General features: G+C 36.8%; 1 protein-coding gene across 1 annotated transcript in view; it reads left to right on the plus strand.

The window, feature by feature from the left end:
* HCN1 (hyperpolarization activated cyclic nucleotide-gated potassium channel 1) overlaps window positions 1-17,169 on the plus strand; it is a gene marked incomplete at its 3' end in the record, with an annotated part of 218,924 nt that overhangs the window by 1,232 nt on the left and 200,523 nt on the right. The window lies entirely within an intron of this gene.

Genomic DNA, 17,169 nt, shown 5'->3' on the forward strand with positions numbered 1-17,169 from the left:
GGAATGCCAGGAGACCTGCATAGATGAACAGGGAGACCCTGGGTATGTTAAATGTAAAAAGAAAGTCAACAGAGGGTGGACAGGCAGCCTGAGAGGAGTGCAAAGAAGTTGTTCTAGAAGCTGCAGATCAGGCTACAAAAGCTAAGTCCCAGATAGAATTATATCTTACCAGGGACATCAAGGATGAAAAGAAAAGCTTCTCAAGGTATGTAAGTGATAAAAGGAAGACTAGGGAAAAAAGAAGATTCGAGATCATCTAAAGAACCTGAAAGTGCACAAGTCCATGGAACCTGATGCAATCCATCCATGGCTCCTGAGGGAACTGGTGGATGAAATTACAAAGCTGCTTTCCATTATATTTGAAAACTCATGTCAGTCTGGTGAAATTTCCACTGTCTGGAAAATAAAACATAACTCCCATTTTCATAAAGGAAAAAAAGGAAGAACCAGAGAAGTAGAAATGAGCCAGTCTAAATTCTGTGCCCAGCAACATCATGGAGTGGATCCTACTGAAGGCTCTGCTAAGGCACATGCAAAATGTGGAGGTGGTTGCTAGTAACTAACATGGCTTAACCAAGGGCAAATTGTGCCAGACAATTTTAGTGGCCTTTTATGATGGGTCCCAGCATCTGTGGACAACAGGAGAACACCCAATGTCTTCTACCTGAACTTGCGCAAAGTGTTTGACACTGTTCTGCATGACATCCTGGTCTCTAAATTACAAAGATATGGATTTGCTGCATGGATCATGCAGTGGATAAGGAATTGGCTGGCTGGTCGCACTCAAAGAGTTGTGGTCAAGGGCTCAATGTCCAAGTGGAGAGCAGTGATGAGATGTACTCCTAAGGGGTTGGTACTGAAACTAATGCTATTTAACATCTTTATTGGTGGGATGGACAGTGGCATTGAGTGCACCCTCAGAAGTTTGCTGATGACAACAAACAGTGTGGTGAGGTTAACATACTGGAGGGAAGGTAGGTCATCCAGAGGGACCTTGACAGGCTTGAGAAGTAGGCCCATGCCAACATAATGAAGTTCGATAAGGCCATGTGCAAGGTCCTGCACATGGATAGAAGCAATCCCAAGCACAAACACAGGCTTGTGGGGACAATGGATTGAGAAAAGCCCAGTGGAAAAGGACTTGGGGGTGCTGGTTGATAAGAAGCTAAACATGAGCTGGCAATATGCATTTGCAGCCCAGAAGACCAACTGTGTTCTGGGCTGCATCAAAAGAAGCGTGGCAAGCATGTTGAAGAAGTTGGTTCTGCCCCTCTACTCTCCATTGTGAGACCCTACCCGGAATACTATGTCCAGTTCTGGAGCCCCCAACACAAAACATACATGGAGCTGTTGGAGCAAGTCCAGAGGAGGGCCACAAAGACGATTTGAGGGCTGGAGCCCCTCTCCTATGAAGACAGCCTGAGAGAGCTGGGCTTGTTCAGCCTGCAGAAAAGAAAGCTCCAGGGAGACCTCATAGTGGCCTTTTAGTAACTGAGGGGCGAGGGGGGTACAGGAAAGCTAGGGAGTGAGTTTTTACAAGGGCATGTAAATAGGATGAGGAGTAACAGTTTTAAGCTGAAAGAAGGTAGATTCAGATTAGATGTTAGTAAGAATTTATTTTCTGTGAGAGTGGTGAGATGCTAGAACAGGTTGCCCAGGGAGGTTGTGAATGCCGCTTCCCTGGAAGTGTTCAAGGCCAGGTTGGATGGGGCTTGGAACCTGGTCTACTGGGTTGATTTTTAACACACCTTCCAACCCAAACCATTCTATGATTCTATGATTCACAAAATAGAAGTTTGAGTGAGATAGGGAGGAGTTTTAAAACAAATATACACACAGAGCTCCTGATGTTCCCTGATGAATAAGCATTCAATTAAAAGAGGCTGTCATTTACAAATCTGACATCCTGCTCTAGCACAGGCAACAGTGGAGGAAATTGTGCATACCTATAGATTCAATCCCCAGTGTTTTCAGGACTTCAGCATGGGCCTGAAAAGATCAGAAAACACTATTGTTTGCTCCTTTATGTCATGTTGTGCTTCTTATGCTTAGCAGTTTGAATATCAGGCAAAGATCCACCATGCAAATTTTTAGTGCAAGGACTGTGAATGCAACTGTCATGACAAGCAGAAAGAATTTTTTTGTATACATTAATAAGTTATTTTTATTAAATATTATGTTATTATTAAGTAAGCTCTGCTATCTTACTCTAATAAAGGTACCAAACTGAAGCTGTCTGTGACAGTTCTAAATTGCATCTCTTAATCTGAAATGGATTTATGGCTTTCTGGACCAAAAAAAGTTGGGCCAAAGCAGAATTTATCTAAACATACATAAATAGGCCTAAATCTCAACCCAAAGCCACAGTGAAAGTTATCAGGCGATAACTTTCTCAAACAGATGGTGGAAATTTAAGGAGCATGAAAAAGAAGCATGTTATTTCAAGTTTTGCACAACAGAAGTAATTTATCACTGTGTATCAAAGAATCACTTCAACTGAGCTAAATCCTGAATGTTTAGTATTCAGGAAGTTGACAGGAAAAGCAAAATGTAATTTTGTTTATCCACAGTAACAACTGATGCATTATGCCTGTGTTAAAATAAGCAGCTATGTGAGACAGACTTGTTTATGCAATGTTATATGCTATCACTGGGAGTTCACTTGATGCTGGGAAATATTTTTGAGCATCCAGCAATTGCATTTCAAGATTCCTGAACAACCACGTTTCAACAGCATCAAGAAAAGGTTATTCTGGCTGGCTGTGGAAGTCCTTAATTGGAAAAGAAGTTAGATTGAACATGGACATTTCTGTTTATTTATAAATCAGTACAACTTTTGCTTTATGCATCTGAATACTTAGTTCCCACTGGGACAATGTAAATGGCAAGTACACCTTGGTTAACATCTTGGTCCTAGTCATGGCTCTGAATACCTCCCTATAACTTAAGAATAAGTTGTACTATAGAATAATATAATATAATTATATATTATATTTATTACATTACTTACATTATATATTGTATTACAACAAAGCCAGACAAGAGAGCTCAAGTAGTTTCCAGAAATTACAAGAGCCACTGGTTTCAACATTTCTAATTACTTTGATGATGTCCAGACTCATTCAGGCATTGAAGTCTCAGTGATTTCCATACAGGCTGAAATGCATTTGAGAATCCGAGCTGGAGTGCAAAACATCAGTGCTAAATTTGCAGGCAATCTTCATTAACCAAATGGCAGTAGACAAAGATGCCTTTAGCTATTTGCCTTTTTTCACAGACAGAAACATTTAATTTGTACTGATGTATCTTGGCATAAAGAAGAATTCCCACTCCCATATCTTCAGATTCAATAAATTACAGTACACATAAAAACAGTGGGGTATTAATATTATCAAGTTTGATTCCTTTGCTAGCCTTTGGTTTTAAAATACACTGTCATGTCAATGCTCATAAATAGGACAATTCCCATCCCTAACCACTGGGAGGTAGCAGATGCACTATCCATTTATTATTTAGAAAGCTGTAGAACTGTGCTTGGTATGTCACCTAGTATATAACCCCATAAGCCTAAGGATGTTTTTGTTGCCTTTGGATTTAGTTTTGCTGAAAATAGTACATTAGATGCAGTACAATTAAAAAAGACCCTCAATTATTATATATATAAAAACTTAGATATGCTAGCAAACGCTTCTACAGGAAAGCCTGCAACAGCTAGTACAGAAAATGTTAGTAAGCAAGTTGGTTTTGAAATGGCAACATCTGTTGGAATAATGATTCTGTGATTCAGACTGCACATACAATATGGCAGCTATACTCTTTTCTTGTTCTTGTTTTATATGAACACCACTTTTCAGATGAGAGAGAATTTCTGGGCACTACAGAGCGTGCTATTTTACTTAGTGAAATCTACACAAACAATTAAAAAAAATAAATCACCAATTCAATTACTCTCCTGATGAAACAGTTTTCTTCATATTTTTGGTTTCTAGAGAATAAAAGAACAATAGTGCTGTAACATTAAATAATCAGTGTTTACTGGACGAATGAACACTTAATCAGAGATATTAGTCTAAATATATCACAAGAAAGGGCTACTGTAAACATTTCAACACTTGTTTGTTGTTCTGCAAATATCATGAGAATAGTTCTTTCTTTCATAGTGTTTATTAAAATGTAAAAAAGCCCACTTGCACAAATGAATTATGAAGAAGAATGGAAAAAATGTGTCATACCAAAACTAGTCAGATTTTGTTATCCCTTGAAAAATACCATGTGAGCAGCTTCACTGGCTTATTGTGCCCTGCTCAGTACTGACAGCAAGATGAAAAAGGGATGCTAAACCCAAACAGGAATTTAGGGTTATATCCTGAGCTGATAATGCCCAAGACTTGAATTGCACACTAATGTATAGGATAGAGGGGAGATACAAATAAGAATGTGCAATTTCCTTTCAACGTGATAATTCTTACCAGATTAAACCAGCAACATAACCTGTCTTTATAATTATTCTCTGTTCTCTTAAGAGAATCTGTATTTATTTTCCCAAGTAAATGCATTTATTAAACAGATTTAAAGTTAACTTCATATGTTACTATCCCTAAGTTGTTAACAATCAAATTTGCTTCCTAAACAAAACAAGAGTGGCCAACAACTGAGTAAAATTAATGTTCACAGCATAATATTAGAAGAACATTTCCTCCTGCTCAATTTTATGTGTTCTCTCATTTTAAATGAAGATTTTAAAAAAAAAGTTTTTTACTTCAAAAAAATACTTTGAAGATCTGTTTTCCTCCTACTTCACATTGAACTTTGAGTTACCACTCACACTGTCAGTACTTTAAGTGATACCACTATTACCAAATTATGTTTTTATTGTATGCAGTTTCAACTAACAACAAAATAATAAAATTTATTTAAATCTTCCTATGATTATACTTATACTTATACCATACCAAAATCCAAATACCTATTCTGAATTTTAATTAGAGTAGTTTTACTTGACTTCAGATACTACTACTTACAAGTCTCATATTTTATTATTGCTCAAGTAGCTGTAAAGTTATTGCTGAACATAGATGAATATTTTCAGAACAGTATTACATTGCTCTTCTAGATGCTTATGCACAATTTATTTAAATTTATCTAAAATGTTTTGGTGAAAAACTAGAACTAGAATTACAGGTTATTTCTAGAGCTTCCCAAGTTCACAAAGAAAAAAACCAAAATATAGTTTCAAAGTATTTCATGGATTTAATTCCACAATTTCCATTTTAAATTATAAATTTTAAATATAAAATCTTTAAGAGCTTTACCTTAGAGTCTTGTTGATTATTTTTTAGTTTCATAATTTTAACTTAATCAGATTAAAAATTCCAAGTCTTGGACTTCAGTAGACTACATAACTAGGAAATGCTCTGGAAAAATCTTTCTCCTCTAATTTGGCTACCCCTTAGCTCTTATTTTCCCTTGATTATCTATTTAGATATGTTGAAACTTAAGTAACACCTCAAAGGTGTGCTGTATTTGTGGAAATCAGCCTTGTTATGATATCAGACAAAATATACAGCTATAGACTACAACAAACCCCTGTGCTTAATTAAGTGGTTTTTCTAATGCCTGTCTGTCTGTCTGTCTGTCTGTCTGTCTGTCTATCTATCTATCTATCTATCTATCTATCTATCGGTGTGGAAATATCAACAAGAACAATGCTTAATAATTCCTGATTCTAAAAATCCAGAAACATTTCTCTAGAATTCTTCTGATATCAAAAGCTTCAACAGAACATATTCCTTCTTTGAAAATAATAATAATAAAAAATAATAATAATTTTAATCAACCATTTTTTTTCTAAGCATGGCTAGCTAGCAAATGTGATGATATCCACTTTTAATAATAAACTTTAAACTGAGTCAAATTATTTTCTCAATCTGACAAGGTTTCAACCCCTTAAGTTCTGCTACCTGCCTGGAAAGTAGCATAGCAGCACCTATTTTCCAAAAGTAAGAATTAAACTTTTATGTAGCCAGAAAGAAGGAAGCTGGAGGTCAGCAAATAGTGCTGCCATTCCTGAGATGCAAAAAGGCCAACCAACCCAACTATGTTCTAATATTAGTAATGGAATTAGTCTTTAATTTCCTTCATTGACCTTCTAGTATTATACTTCCAAGACCTGGCAAATTTTACTTTGAAGTGAAGTGAAAAAGGTAAAGGGTGGAAGCTCAAGCCTCTCTTTTAATTTAATGTGCAAAGCCTAACTGTTTTATTACTAGCTTCCCTGTAGACTTTTACAACTCAGGTAATTTAATATAAAGGAAATCCAAAAAGCTTTCTTGACAATAGTGGAAGATCGGCACAGAAAACAGTTCAGCACTGAAGATTTCATCACAGGATGGAGCTGCTTTCAGGGAGGTAGTTCTGAGGACAGAACCTTAATTAGGGGAATGACAGAGGAAGACACAACTTGATTTGTAAAACAAGAAGTCTCACTTTTTTTGTTCTATAGATATGATGGTAAATTCAACCACTTCTGCAGAAGAATTTGTGGTGGAATACAGATGATGCTGCAATTTTAGTAAGCTTCAAAAATATGTCTGATAATTTTTTGATCAATACCGAAAACCTCTTCCCATAAGAACGAATGTTTTATTGAAAAATAGGATGTCCATAAATATTTCTTTTTCTATACTTAGATTTTATAAAGGTGCTGACATTCATTTCCTGTGAATTTTATTATTTGCTCAAGATAAGAAAGCAGTTATGCCAAAATGGATTTGAAAACAACCATCAGGACTATTTCTTACTGGTATAATCTTCAAAAAGGAAACACTGGAAAGAGGACAAAGCGAGTAAATTAATCATTACCATTATGTGGTGGACTTTTCTCAGAGTTCTTATGCTGAATTTGATTTGTAATGTACTTCTTGTTTAGATCTATAAAACACTAAAACCACTCACTTTGATCTATTGGTTTTTCTAAGAGTATGTTACATGACTTAGTCTAATATGCTGAGTTTGAGAGAATTTGTCTCTCTGCTGTCTACAGAATGTGACGTGTTGTTTTGCAACATGAACTAGCAGTTGATAAAACAGACTAGAAGATGTTAAAGAATACCAGGTAGTGTTTTATTCATTCCAGAAACTCGGTGCCAACTTGCACATCAGCTTCCATTTATCCTCAAGGAAATGCTCTGCAAGAGAGGCCCAAGAAAATCTGAATGATTTATTCAGTCTGTAAGAGTACGAAGTCACACAGCCCTTTGTCAGTACATTCTCAAGCCAGTTCCCTCAGATACATCCAGTTAGATTGAAGACAAAGCTGTGGAATATATAAAAAGCTGTTTTAATATTGTGAACTCTGTACCATGAGCCCTCTACTTTTCCTGTAGCAGTCATATGTATGGGAGGAAAAGGCATACACCAAACTGACTTGAGATTTACCAATGTCACACTTTGACTCAGGATTGGCAATTAAACCAGAGACAACAATGCTCTCGATCTCCTCCCCCTCCCACCCAGGTAGGGAAGGAGGGAGAGAGTAAGAGAGAGACTCTCTGGATGGAAAACTAAACTAGACAGTTTTAATTAAACACTAATGATAAAAGAAAATCTATACAATTCTATACAAATATGTTCAGGAATGTGCAAAAGTCTCTTGCTTCCCCCCACCCCCAGCAATTCCCACAGCATCTCCTTGGCTGTAAACAATCCTGAAAAGTCCAAGAGCTGCTGGAGAGAGGCAGAGTTATGAGGGTTGAAGGATGCACAGCCTAGAGGTTGATGGTGATGGATGGATGGACAGCATTCTCCCTGGATGCCAGCCATGGACAGAAGAGAAGGGAAGAAGAAAGAGGAAGGAAGTTGTCCTATCTTACTGAAGGAAAAAAAAATAGTAAAAGTGGCTTCATCCTGGCTCAAAGCAGGACAACCAAGAAAAAATATTTTAAGGGCATTTTTTCATATTGTGGCATAGTTTTACTCAAGTAAAGTAATCTTTAATTTTTTTAACAGTCTTTTTTTTTATAGTCTTACGTCCCTTTTGTTACAGTAAAAAACCTCCATGTGGCAATCCTAAAAGGAAGTCCAAAAAGAATGATGCTGCTGAAGCCATTTGAATTATTTCCTGGGGAAAAAATAAATTAATAAAAAAGTCTCTTAATCTTCTTAATAAAGACCAAAACTCAAAGATAGAAATATTTCACTAGATAATTTTTGGCAGTGCTATTTTAGATTGAATGCAGTCTGCATGCACTAGCTGGAAGATTTTAATCCTCACAGCTAATATATAGAGTTTAGCATATAGAATTTGCTATCCACTTGAATTTGACTTTGTCTTTTGTAAAATTTAAGGATGACATATGAAAATGTGTGTCAGAATTATTTTCTTCTGCTATTATAATGCAAATGAGGTCATAAATTCCATTGATTTCAGTAGAATTAATTTCTACTATATGCTTACATTGAATACAAAACATTGCAGGTTTTATATTACAGATAGTGAAGAAGAAAACTCTGGATTTGTCATTAATATATTTAGTATAATTCTTAAATCACACTTTACAGTAGATAATCGTATGCAACTTTCAGATTAGCCAGTGAGGTGTGCCAAGTTAGTTGAGAAGTGAAAAACTCAGCATTAATATAATGAATTGATTGTTATCAACAACTTTGGCAGCTTATTAGATACCTTTGATAATGTTACAGGAGATATGTAAACTATGTAGGTAACAGATCAGCAAAGGGAATGTGCAATCTTCTTTTTCAAATATTTCTATCGGTCCTCTTATAAAGTAGCTAGAATTTTAATTAAAATTGAAATTTATTACACTTTAAAGGAAAGTTTGGAAGAAATATGATAGCAGAAGACTGAGCAGATGCTCATACAATGCGCATTAGGGTATACAAAGATGGTCACTATGATAACAGGCAAAGGACTGTATATTTATCTGAAATAACACCAAGAGTAACCTTGGAAAACTAGCTCTCTTGCACTGGAAAACAGTTCTACAGAGAACAGGATTTTTTTCTGCTCACCACCCCACCTCTAAGCCTTTTTGGAAAATAATCTGGGGAACAGGAATGGCTAGATGAATGTTCTGAACAATCAGAAAGGAGTGACTGGTCGCAGATATCCTGCTTAGATTTCAGTATGTCCTGATGTGTCTTTAATTCACTAAAAAAGCGTTCCTGAAAAACTTGCTGGCTTAGTTTTCTTTCCTTTGTCAGACAGAATTAGTGAAACTGCCAGCTTTTGGTATAATCCAAGACTATTCTGTGGTGAAAAACATGCCAAAATATCTATACTTGGAAGACTAACCCAAACCCAAGATATATCTGGATGGATGGATATAATACTGTAAGATTAATATTTGAATCTCAATATTTGGATCTCAGTTCACCAAGTAATTTAGGTATATATCAAAAACTGAGCATGTGCATGCTCTCTCTGAAATCAACAAGACTACAGAAGGTTAATAATTTTGCTGAATCACAAAGTAAATTACTATAGATAGGCAAAATTAAGTATGTGATAGTCACCTAAAAATTTCAGGAAACTGCTTACCAGTGCAGATAGATTAGGCTTTAATCATTTATTAGGTTGTAAAAATTTCTTTTAAAATAATGTGGCTAAAATGGGCTTTATTGCTTATTTCTGAAAGTTACAGAAATAATCCTGCAAGCTCTGCAGTGTTACATGCTCCTGCTAGACGCCAGTATAATATCTTTCAAAGTATTACCACAGTGACCTCTCTCCAAGCTTTGAATTGATTAACTTGCATAAGCAAGATAAAAACTCTTATGCAGTATGAGTTTTTTTTATTTTTGTCACAGAATGCTTTGTTTGATTTATGACTGAAAGTGAGGTGACCTGCATGATTGCATTTGCTTTCAGAGTTTCACAAAAAAAGGATCATTTTTATACCAATGACCACAGATCAAGGCATCATATGATAAAAGATGGAGAACACTTACAGTGTAAAAAGCACCACCGAAGTGGTCAGTGGGTCAGACAGTTCATTTGATGTACATCACACCCCACAAAGGTAATTTACCTTCTGATGTGTTTGTTCTGTTGGACACTTTGAGTCAGGCAACCCTACAGATTTGCTTAGGAGAGAAAAGAATATGTAAAGTTTAAATGTGGTCTGTCCTGCAGAACTGAAACTAGTGGAATCCCATTGAAACAGCAAAAATATATTAATTGCTATAATAACAAAATTCTTAAAATGGTTAAAAGTGTCAGCAGGATATTTTCCTTCACTACATGATAGCTACACCTGCTCTTTTACAGTCAACTGCCTTTACAGTCTCTGCCTTGTTGCCAGCGTTCATTGATCCCACAGGTAATACAGCGCAATGTCAACACTGACACTTACACAATGTAGCCTGAATGACTTGTGTATTAATAACATTCAGATTTAAATGGACTATTATCTATAGTCCATTTATCGACATTTACCTGTTAAAATAATTAATTTCTACTGTTTTCTTATATACTAACTGTTCACTCAGAACTTCTATACATGTATAGAAATATACATGTACTCTCAAACAAGCATCATATTTCAAAATAAAAGCAGCACAGATGACTCATTATAATTGCAAGTATCCAAGTCCCTGTATGTGAAATAATGGACCCACATTTTAAAGACCCACTATTTTAAAGACAGCATTATATAAAATACTGTAGTATGATTAACAGTAGAAGTTCTGAAATGTTAGATGGCTTCTGCAGAATTAAAATTCAAGCTGTGTACTTAACATTTGAACTCTAAAATTAGTCAGAACAGAATTTTAATGAATGTTTTGTTCCCTGTGAAAGATTTTTCCACAGTTCTATTGGTACTTTTAGACATCCATTTTCTCTTACAGTCTCCTTATGAAAATGTATGTTCCATGTTTTTCCTCTGCCTGTTTCCATGTGGTAGGCAAAGATATTCCATGACACAAACAGCATTAGCAACTGAATAAGCCTTTGAGTGTGCTAAGAAAAATGGAGAGACAGTAGCAGCCACATTTCACATCAGTAGAAAAAGTGCTTGCATAGCACACACAGGCATAGCTGCGCATATGCTCTCCACGGTTCTTTAGTCATCTGCTTGGAGTGGGCAGCAGTGCTGAGGAAAAGACAAGCTGTCTCTGTGTTAATGAAGAAGTATGTCTATAAAGCAGAGTTGATTAGTACAAGGGTAAACTGCTCAGTGACTTAGAAATTTGGAAACATGGAAAGAATGCTTGACCACTGTAAAAAAATATTACCTTTTGTGCTTGAGTAGTTCAAATATTTATGATATATTAAACACAAATTTGGTAAAGCTTGCAGTACTTGAATACTTGAAGACAGAGTGCAAGAAAAACAAAATATTTTTTAGTAAGTACATCTGGAAAATTTAGCAAAATATAAATTTTTAAATTGCCTCTCATGTAATAGCAACTTGTCAAGTAGATCTGCAGTTCAGTACAGGGATGCACGAACTAGCTTTAAGATACAGCAGAAGCAACAAAGAAGTTTACAAGTGTTGGTGCATAAGCTAATAAAGTCTAATTTCTCACCTGAACACCTTGACTCACATAGGGCTCCATGCTGCTACTAGGTTGCTTCACATAAACAAGCTCAACTGTGAAGATAGCTTGACTGTCTCTCTACTTCCCTGTCGGCTGCAGGGCATGAAAATTCCTTATACACATCTGAAACAGCAGGTGGCTGAGCAAATAAAAGTGAAGGTCCAATTGAGCTATGTTACTGTGTTCTTTCTTACTTTTCTCTCAACAGAGAACACGTTACTGGGCTTGTTATCTGACAAAACAGTGACAACATGATCACACTGTAGATGGAATTCACACCTTTTATTTTAATTGTAAATTTGTGGAATTTTCTGAAAAAAAGCAGGCACAAATTTTGCCAGCTGCAACAACCTGCAGACTTTAAATTTTATATTTTTCCTGTGCCAAGAATCTGCCTTAGGCTGAAATTTATCATATGGACAAAACAGTTAAGATTTTTTTTTTAAACAGCTAGAAAAAAAACAACATATATCCAGTTGTGTTAAGTTTTTCTTAGAATTTCCAGAGTATCCAAGATTTTAATCAAAATTTCACCTCTGTTTTTGAGCAGGAAATAAAGGTCTTTCTTCCAAACGTATCAAAATGTTTCCAGTCTGAGTACAGAGTCAGGAACCCACTGAATTCACTCTTCTGCTGCTAGCAAATATTTATTAAATCCATGAAATGGAGATGCTGGAGGATGTCCAAAGGAGTTTAACAAAGCTGCTGAAGGTTCTGGAAAACAAATCATATTTTATGAGGAACATCTGCAGGAACTGGAGTTGTTTGGTCTGGCAAAAAGGAGGTTGAGGGAAAACCTTCTCTCACTCTACAACTACCTGGAAGAAGGCTGTAGCCAGGTGGAGTTGTATTTTCTTCCACGTGACAAGCAACAGGACAAGAGGAAATGGCCTCAGGTTGTGCCAGGGGAAGTTTAGTTTGGATATAAGGAAAAACTGCTTCACCAAAAGGGTTTTCAAGCATTGTAACAGGCTGCCCAGGGGAGTGGTGGAGTCACCACCCCTGGAGGTATTTAAAAGACATGTAGATGTGATACTAAGGGACATGGTTTAGGTGTACTTGTCAGTGTTAAGTTTGCAGATGGATATGATGACCTTAAAGGTCTTTTTTGAACCTAAATGATTCTATGATTGCATGATTCTAACTCTGTGCAGGAGGTATCTCCCTTCCCTTAGCTGGTGAGGTTTGGTGTTATACCTAGACATTTCAGAGTTATAGGTGAACAAAACCGTGAGAAAAAGAAAGGAAAAGTGACTTAAAAAAAATAATTAAAAAAATATAAAAATACATGGGACGTTTGACAGTTTTCGAAGCACAAAGGAGTATAGAGGACCTACACTCATAATTCCTAAACAGATCCTTACTGACAAATTCTTGGTAGTAAATATATAGGTTTTTAAGATACTAGCTCATGTGCACTTTGTTCATAAGCAATTTTGGAAATGTATGAATAAACATATTAATAAACTCATAGTTACATTAAACACATCTCTCATAATGCATAATGTTGAAAGCCTAGACAAAAGCTTAGATTTTGTTTATAAATGATAGCATAGCATATTTTAAAGAATTACAGTCTGCCTATGTGACTATCAGAAGATACAGCTCTTTCAAACTCCACTATGCTCTAGGAAGCCTCTCTCATGTGAACACAGGCAAGCAGATCAGTGAAACACAGGCAACACTTTGGGAACTTTCTTACTCATTTTGTAGGGACTGTAGGGCAGATGGTTGGACTTGATGATCTTGAAGGTCTTTTCCAGCTTTGATGATTCTATGATTCTGCGTTAAATAGAAATTGCTCAAATACATTATTACTAAATAGCAGAAGAAACACAAGTGAATGGTTACTGAATAGCCAATATGAATGACAACATAGATTACAAATCTATCTGGCTTCCTGAAAATACTGAATCAAAAAATAAAATCTACCAAGACATTAACTTACAGATCATTAACTGGGATGTGATTCTTCACAAAAGTGATGTTCAGAGAATGTACTACTAGATCACCTACAAGATGATACAAAATGCTATTGTTCTCAATTGATTAGAAATATTCAGCTTCATCAGTTTTGTAATTATACTACAGTAAAATCCTTACATTTTTTTGGATACAAAATGAGAAAACCAGAAGAAAAATCTATTATAGTCCCTGCCATGAGAGGCTATACTTCTTAAAGACAAGAAAAAAGGTGAAAAAAACCCCAAACAAAAACCAACAAAAAAAAAACCCAAGCTGAGGACAGAATAGCTCATCTGCACAATCATACACATCCTTTGCAACTTGCCACCTTGTCTACACAAAGATTTGTTCAAGCATTTCAGAAAAAGCAAGTTGTAGATTGAGAGCTTTCCAGACCTTTTTTAATGTTGCTACCAGAACCAACTGTCAGATTGTATTAGTCTTCTACTTACCAGATTTGACTTTCCAGCAGAAATTACTATAATCCAAAATTCCATATCTTTTGTACAAAAGGATTTGAGATAATGTTGTATCATCAAAGATAACCATTATCTACCATCTATAGAGTATTACTGTCAGAGAAGGCTGCTGTACCTTTGAATGCCAGTACAAACAAGCAAGACACAAGAACTCTTAATAAAGATCTAGATAACCTATTTTGTATTTTTATCTGTGATTGCTGCACACATGTATTTTCTCATGTTTGGAAAGTCTTTGAGGATATTCTTTGTCTTCAGTTTATGCTTCTTCTACATCAAGTGGTCTCTTTTCCCACTTTGAAAGATCTCATCTTGCACAGACTATCCTTGTTTTTCTGAAGATCTTTTCAATTTATTATCCTTCCTATAGTATCTTGCTTCCTCTGATGCTTCACTTTACCCAATAGATCTGATAAAGTTCGTTTTAGTTCCTAAGTAAGATCCACAGTTTTTCGGGTAAGTATTGAAGGGAAATGTGCATTCTTTCTTATTTAACCCTTTCCTCTCTGTTGTATTATCTTATTTTCAAATGGAGATTGCTCATTGTTGAAGATCTACCCTCTCCTTTCCTTATGAAAAAAACCCACAAACCCAACCACCAAAAAACCCCGCACTATTACAGTGTCTTGTGAATTTTGCTAAAATAAGTACAGTAGAAAGACTGCCCACATAGTGGCGATTTCTCATTTAGGCTTTCAGGCATAGAATCACAGAATGTCTTGGGTTGGAAGGGACCTCTAATGGTCATTTAGTCCAACCTCCCTACAATAAGCAGGGACATCTCCAACTAGACCAGATTGCTCAGAGCCCCATAAAACCTAACCTTGAATATCTCCAGGGATGGGGCCTCCAATACCTCTTTAGGCAACCCATTCCAGTGATCCACCATTCTCATATTAAGGAACTTCTACCTAATGTCCAAGATACATCCATCCTTTTCTAGCTTGAAACCATTACCCCTTGTTCCACTATTCCATGCCCTTGGGAACAGCTCTTCCCCAGCCATCTTATAGGCCCCTTTCAGGTCTCTATAAGATCCCCCAGAGTCTTCTCTTTTCAGAATGAACAACCCCAACTCCCTCAGCCTGTCTTAATAATTGAGGTACTCCAGAACTCTGATCATTTTCATTGCCCTCCTCTGGACATGCTCCAACAAGTCCACATCCTTCTTGTGTTGGGGGCACCAGAGACACAGTATTCCAGGTGAGGTCTCACCAGGGCAGAGTAGAGGGGCAGAATCACCTCTCTTGATCTGCTGGCCACAATTCTTTTGATACAGCCCAGGACACAGTTGGCTTTCTGGGCTGCAAGAGCACACTGGTGGCTCACGTCCAGCTTTTGATCCACTAGTATTCCCAGGTCTTTTTCCACAGGGCTGTTCTCTAACATGTCCTCCCCCAGCCTGTGTTCATATCTCTGGTTATCTCAGCCCAAGTGTAGGACCCTGAACTTGGCCTTGTTGAACCTCATGAAGTTCACCTGGGCTCACTTCTCCAGCTTGTCCAGTTCCCACTGGATGGTATCCTGTCCCTCTGGCATATTGACTGCACCACCCCACTTGGTGTCATCAGCAAACCTGCTGAGGCTGCTCTCAATGCCCCTGTTAATATAATTAATGAAGGTACTAAACAACACTGGTCCCAGTACGGACCCCTGAGGGTCACTGCTTGTCACTATTTTCCATCTGGACATCAAGCCATTGATCACTACCTGCGGGAGGCGACCATCCAGCCAATTCCTTATTCACTGAATATCAAACCCGTATCTCTTTAACTTAGAGAGAAGGATTCTGTGGGGACCATGTCAAATGCCTTGCAGAAGTCCAGATAGATGATATCCATATGTCTTCCCCTGTTCACTGACGCAGTCACTCCATTGTAAAAAGCCACTAGGCTAGTCATGCAGTCCAGTCCTTCCATCACTCACATAGATAAACAAAGACAATTATTCATGCACAACGATTTCCACTGTTCTATGTGTTAAATAAATACCTTTCCACATCTCCATGTATGCATAGGCATAAAGACGAATGGCTGTCTGGCAATTCCATCTGTGTTTGTTTCTGTCTAACTTCTATGCAAAATAGTCTTTAATAGTAATTGTTACTGAACTAAAAGTCATTTGGGACACTACAGTAATTAAAAAATTAATTCTAAAATAAAGCAATAAATATATATATATATATAAAAGGCTAAAAAAAATAAAACTTGAAAGTGTCTTCATTTAGCAAAGATTTATGCATACTTCTATCCCTTTACTGCTGAGGATACCTACTATGCACATCCTTTCATAAAAAATTCCAACTTTTAAGCATTTTTCCACTTGCTTTACTTTTAAAATAACATAAACTTCATATCTCTTTCTGGCATTACTTACAGGGAATGTCTGTATCCACCTTGCTTTTCCAGAGTTGCCACCACTCGTTCAGCAATACTTTGTTTACAAGTACATTGATAACTACTGCAAATATTAAACTTTGAATTCCTCTGAGCTAGCCTGCATGTTATAGCGCTTAAAACCGTCTTTCAGCTCCTAATCCTTCCACTGCAACACCAGTTGATACCACAATCACTCAGCTGATAAAGTTTGAGTTTGTATCCAGTCTTAACTTTTCCAGAAGACCTGAACTTGCTACAGAAACACATTATCCCTTATAGTTCTATCAACTCTTGTGTGTATGACTCCCACAGGCACAGAATTCACATCCCATAGTTCATTTAAGGCATGCAGACAAGCGGTAATGGCTTTAAACTGGAAGATGGTAGATTTATGTTAGACATTAGGAAGAAATTATTTAGTGTGAGGGTGGTGAGACACCGGAAGAGGTTGCCCAAAGAGGTTGTGTCCCCTCCCTGGAAGTGCTCAAGGCCAGGCTTGATGGGGCTTGTAGCAACCTGGTCTAGTGGGAGGTGTCCCTGCCCATGCAGGGGGTTGGAACTTCAGGTTCCCTTTAAAGTGCATTCCAAACCAAACCATTCTGCGATTCTACTATTCTATGGTTCTGTGATTTACACAACAAAAAAAAAGCTTCCCATGTTCCCTCTCCACAAGATTTTTTTGCTATTCAGCTGTCAGTCTCTAACTGCCATAGTCCCACTATTGCCAAAATGCAACTTACCGTCAGTCATCCAACAATCTAATTTTAGGAGGTATATGTGTTTCT

The sequence above is a fragment of the Chaetura pelagica genome, unplaced genomic scaffold (genome assembly GCF_000747805.2).
Source record: "Chaetura pelagica isolate M959 unplaced genomic scaffold, ChaPel_1.0 scaffold382, whole genome shotgun sequence".
NCBI lineage: Eukaryota > Metazoa > Chordata > Aves > Apodiformes > Apodidae > Chaetura > Chaetura pelagica.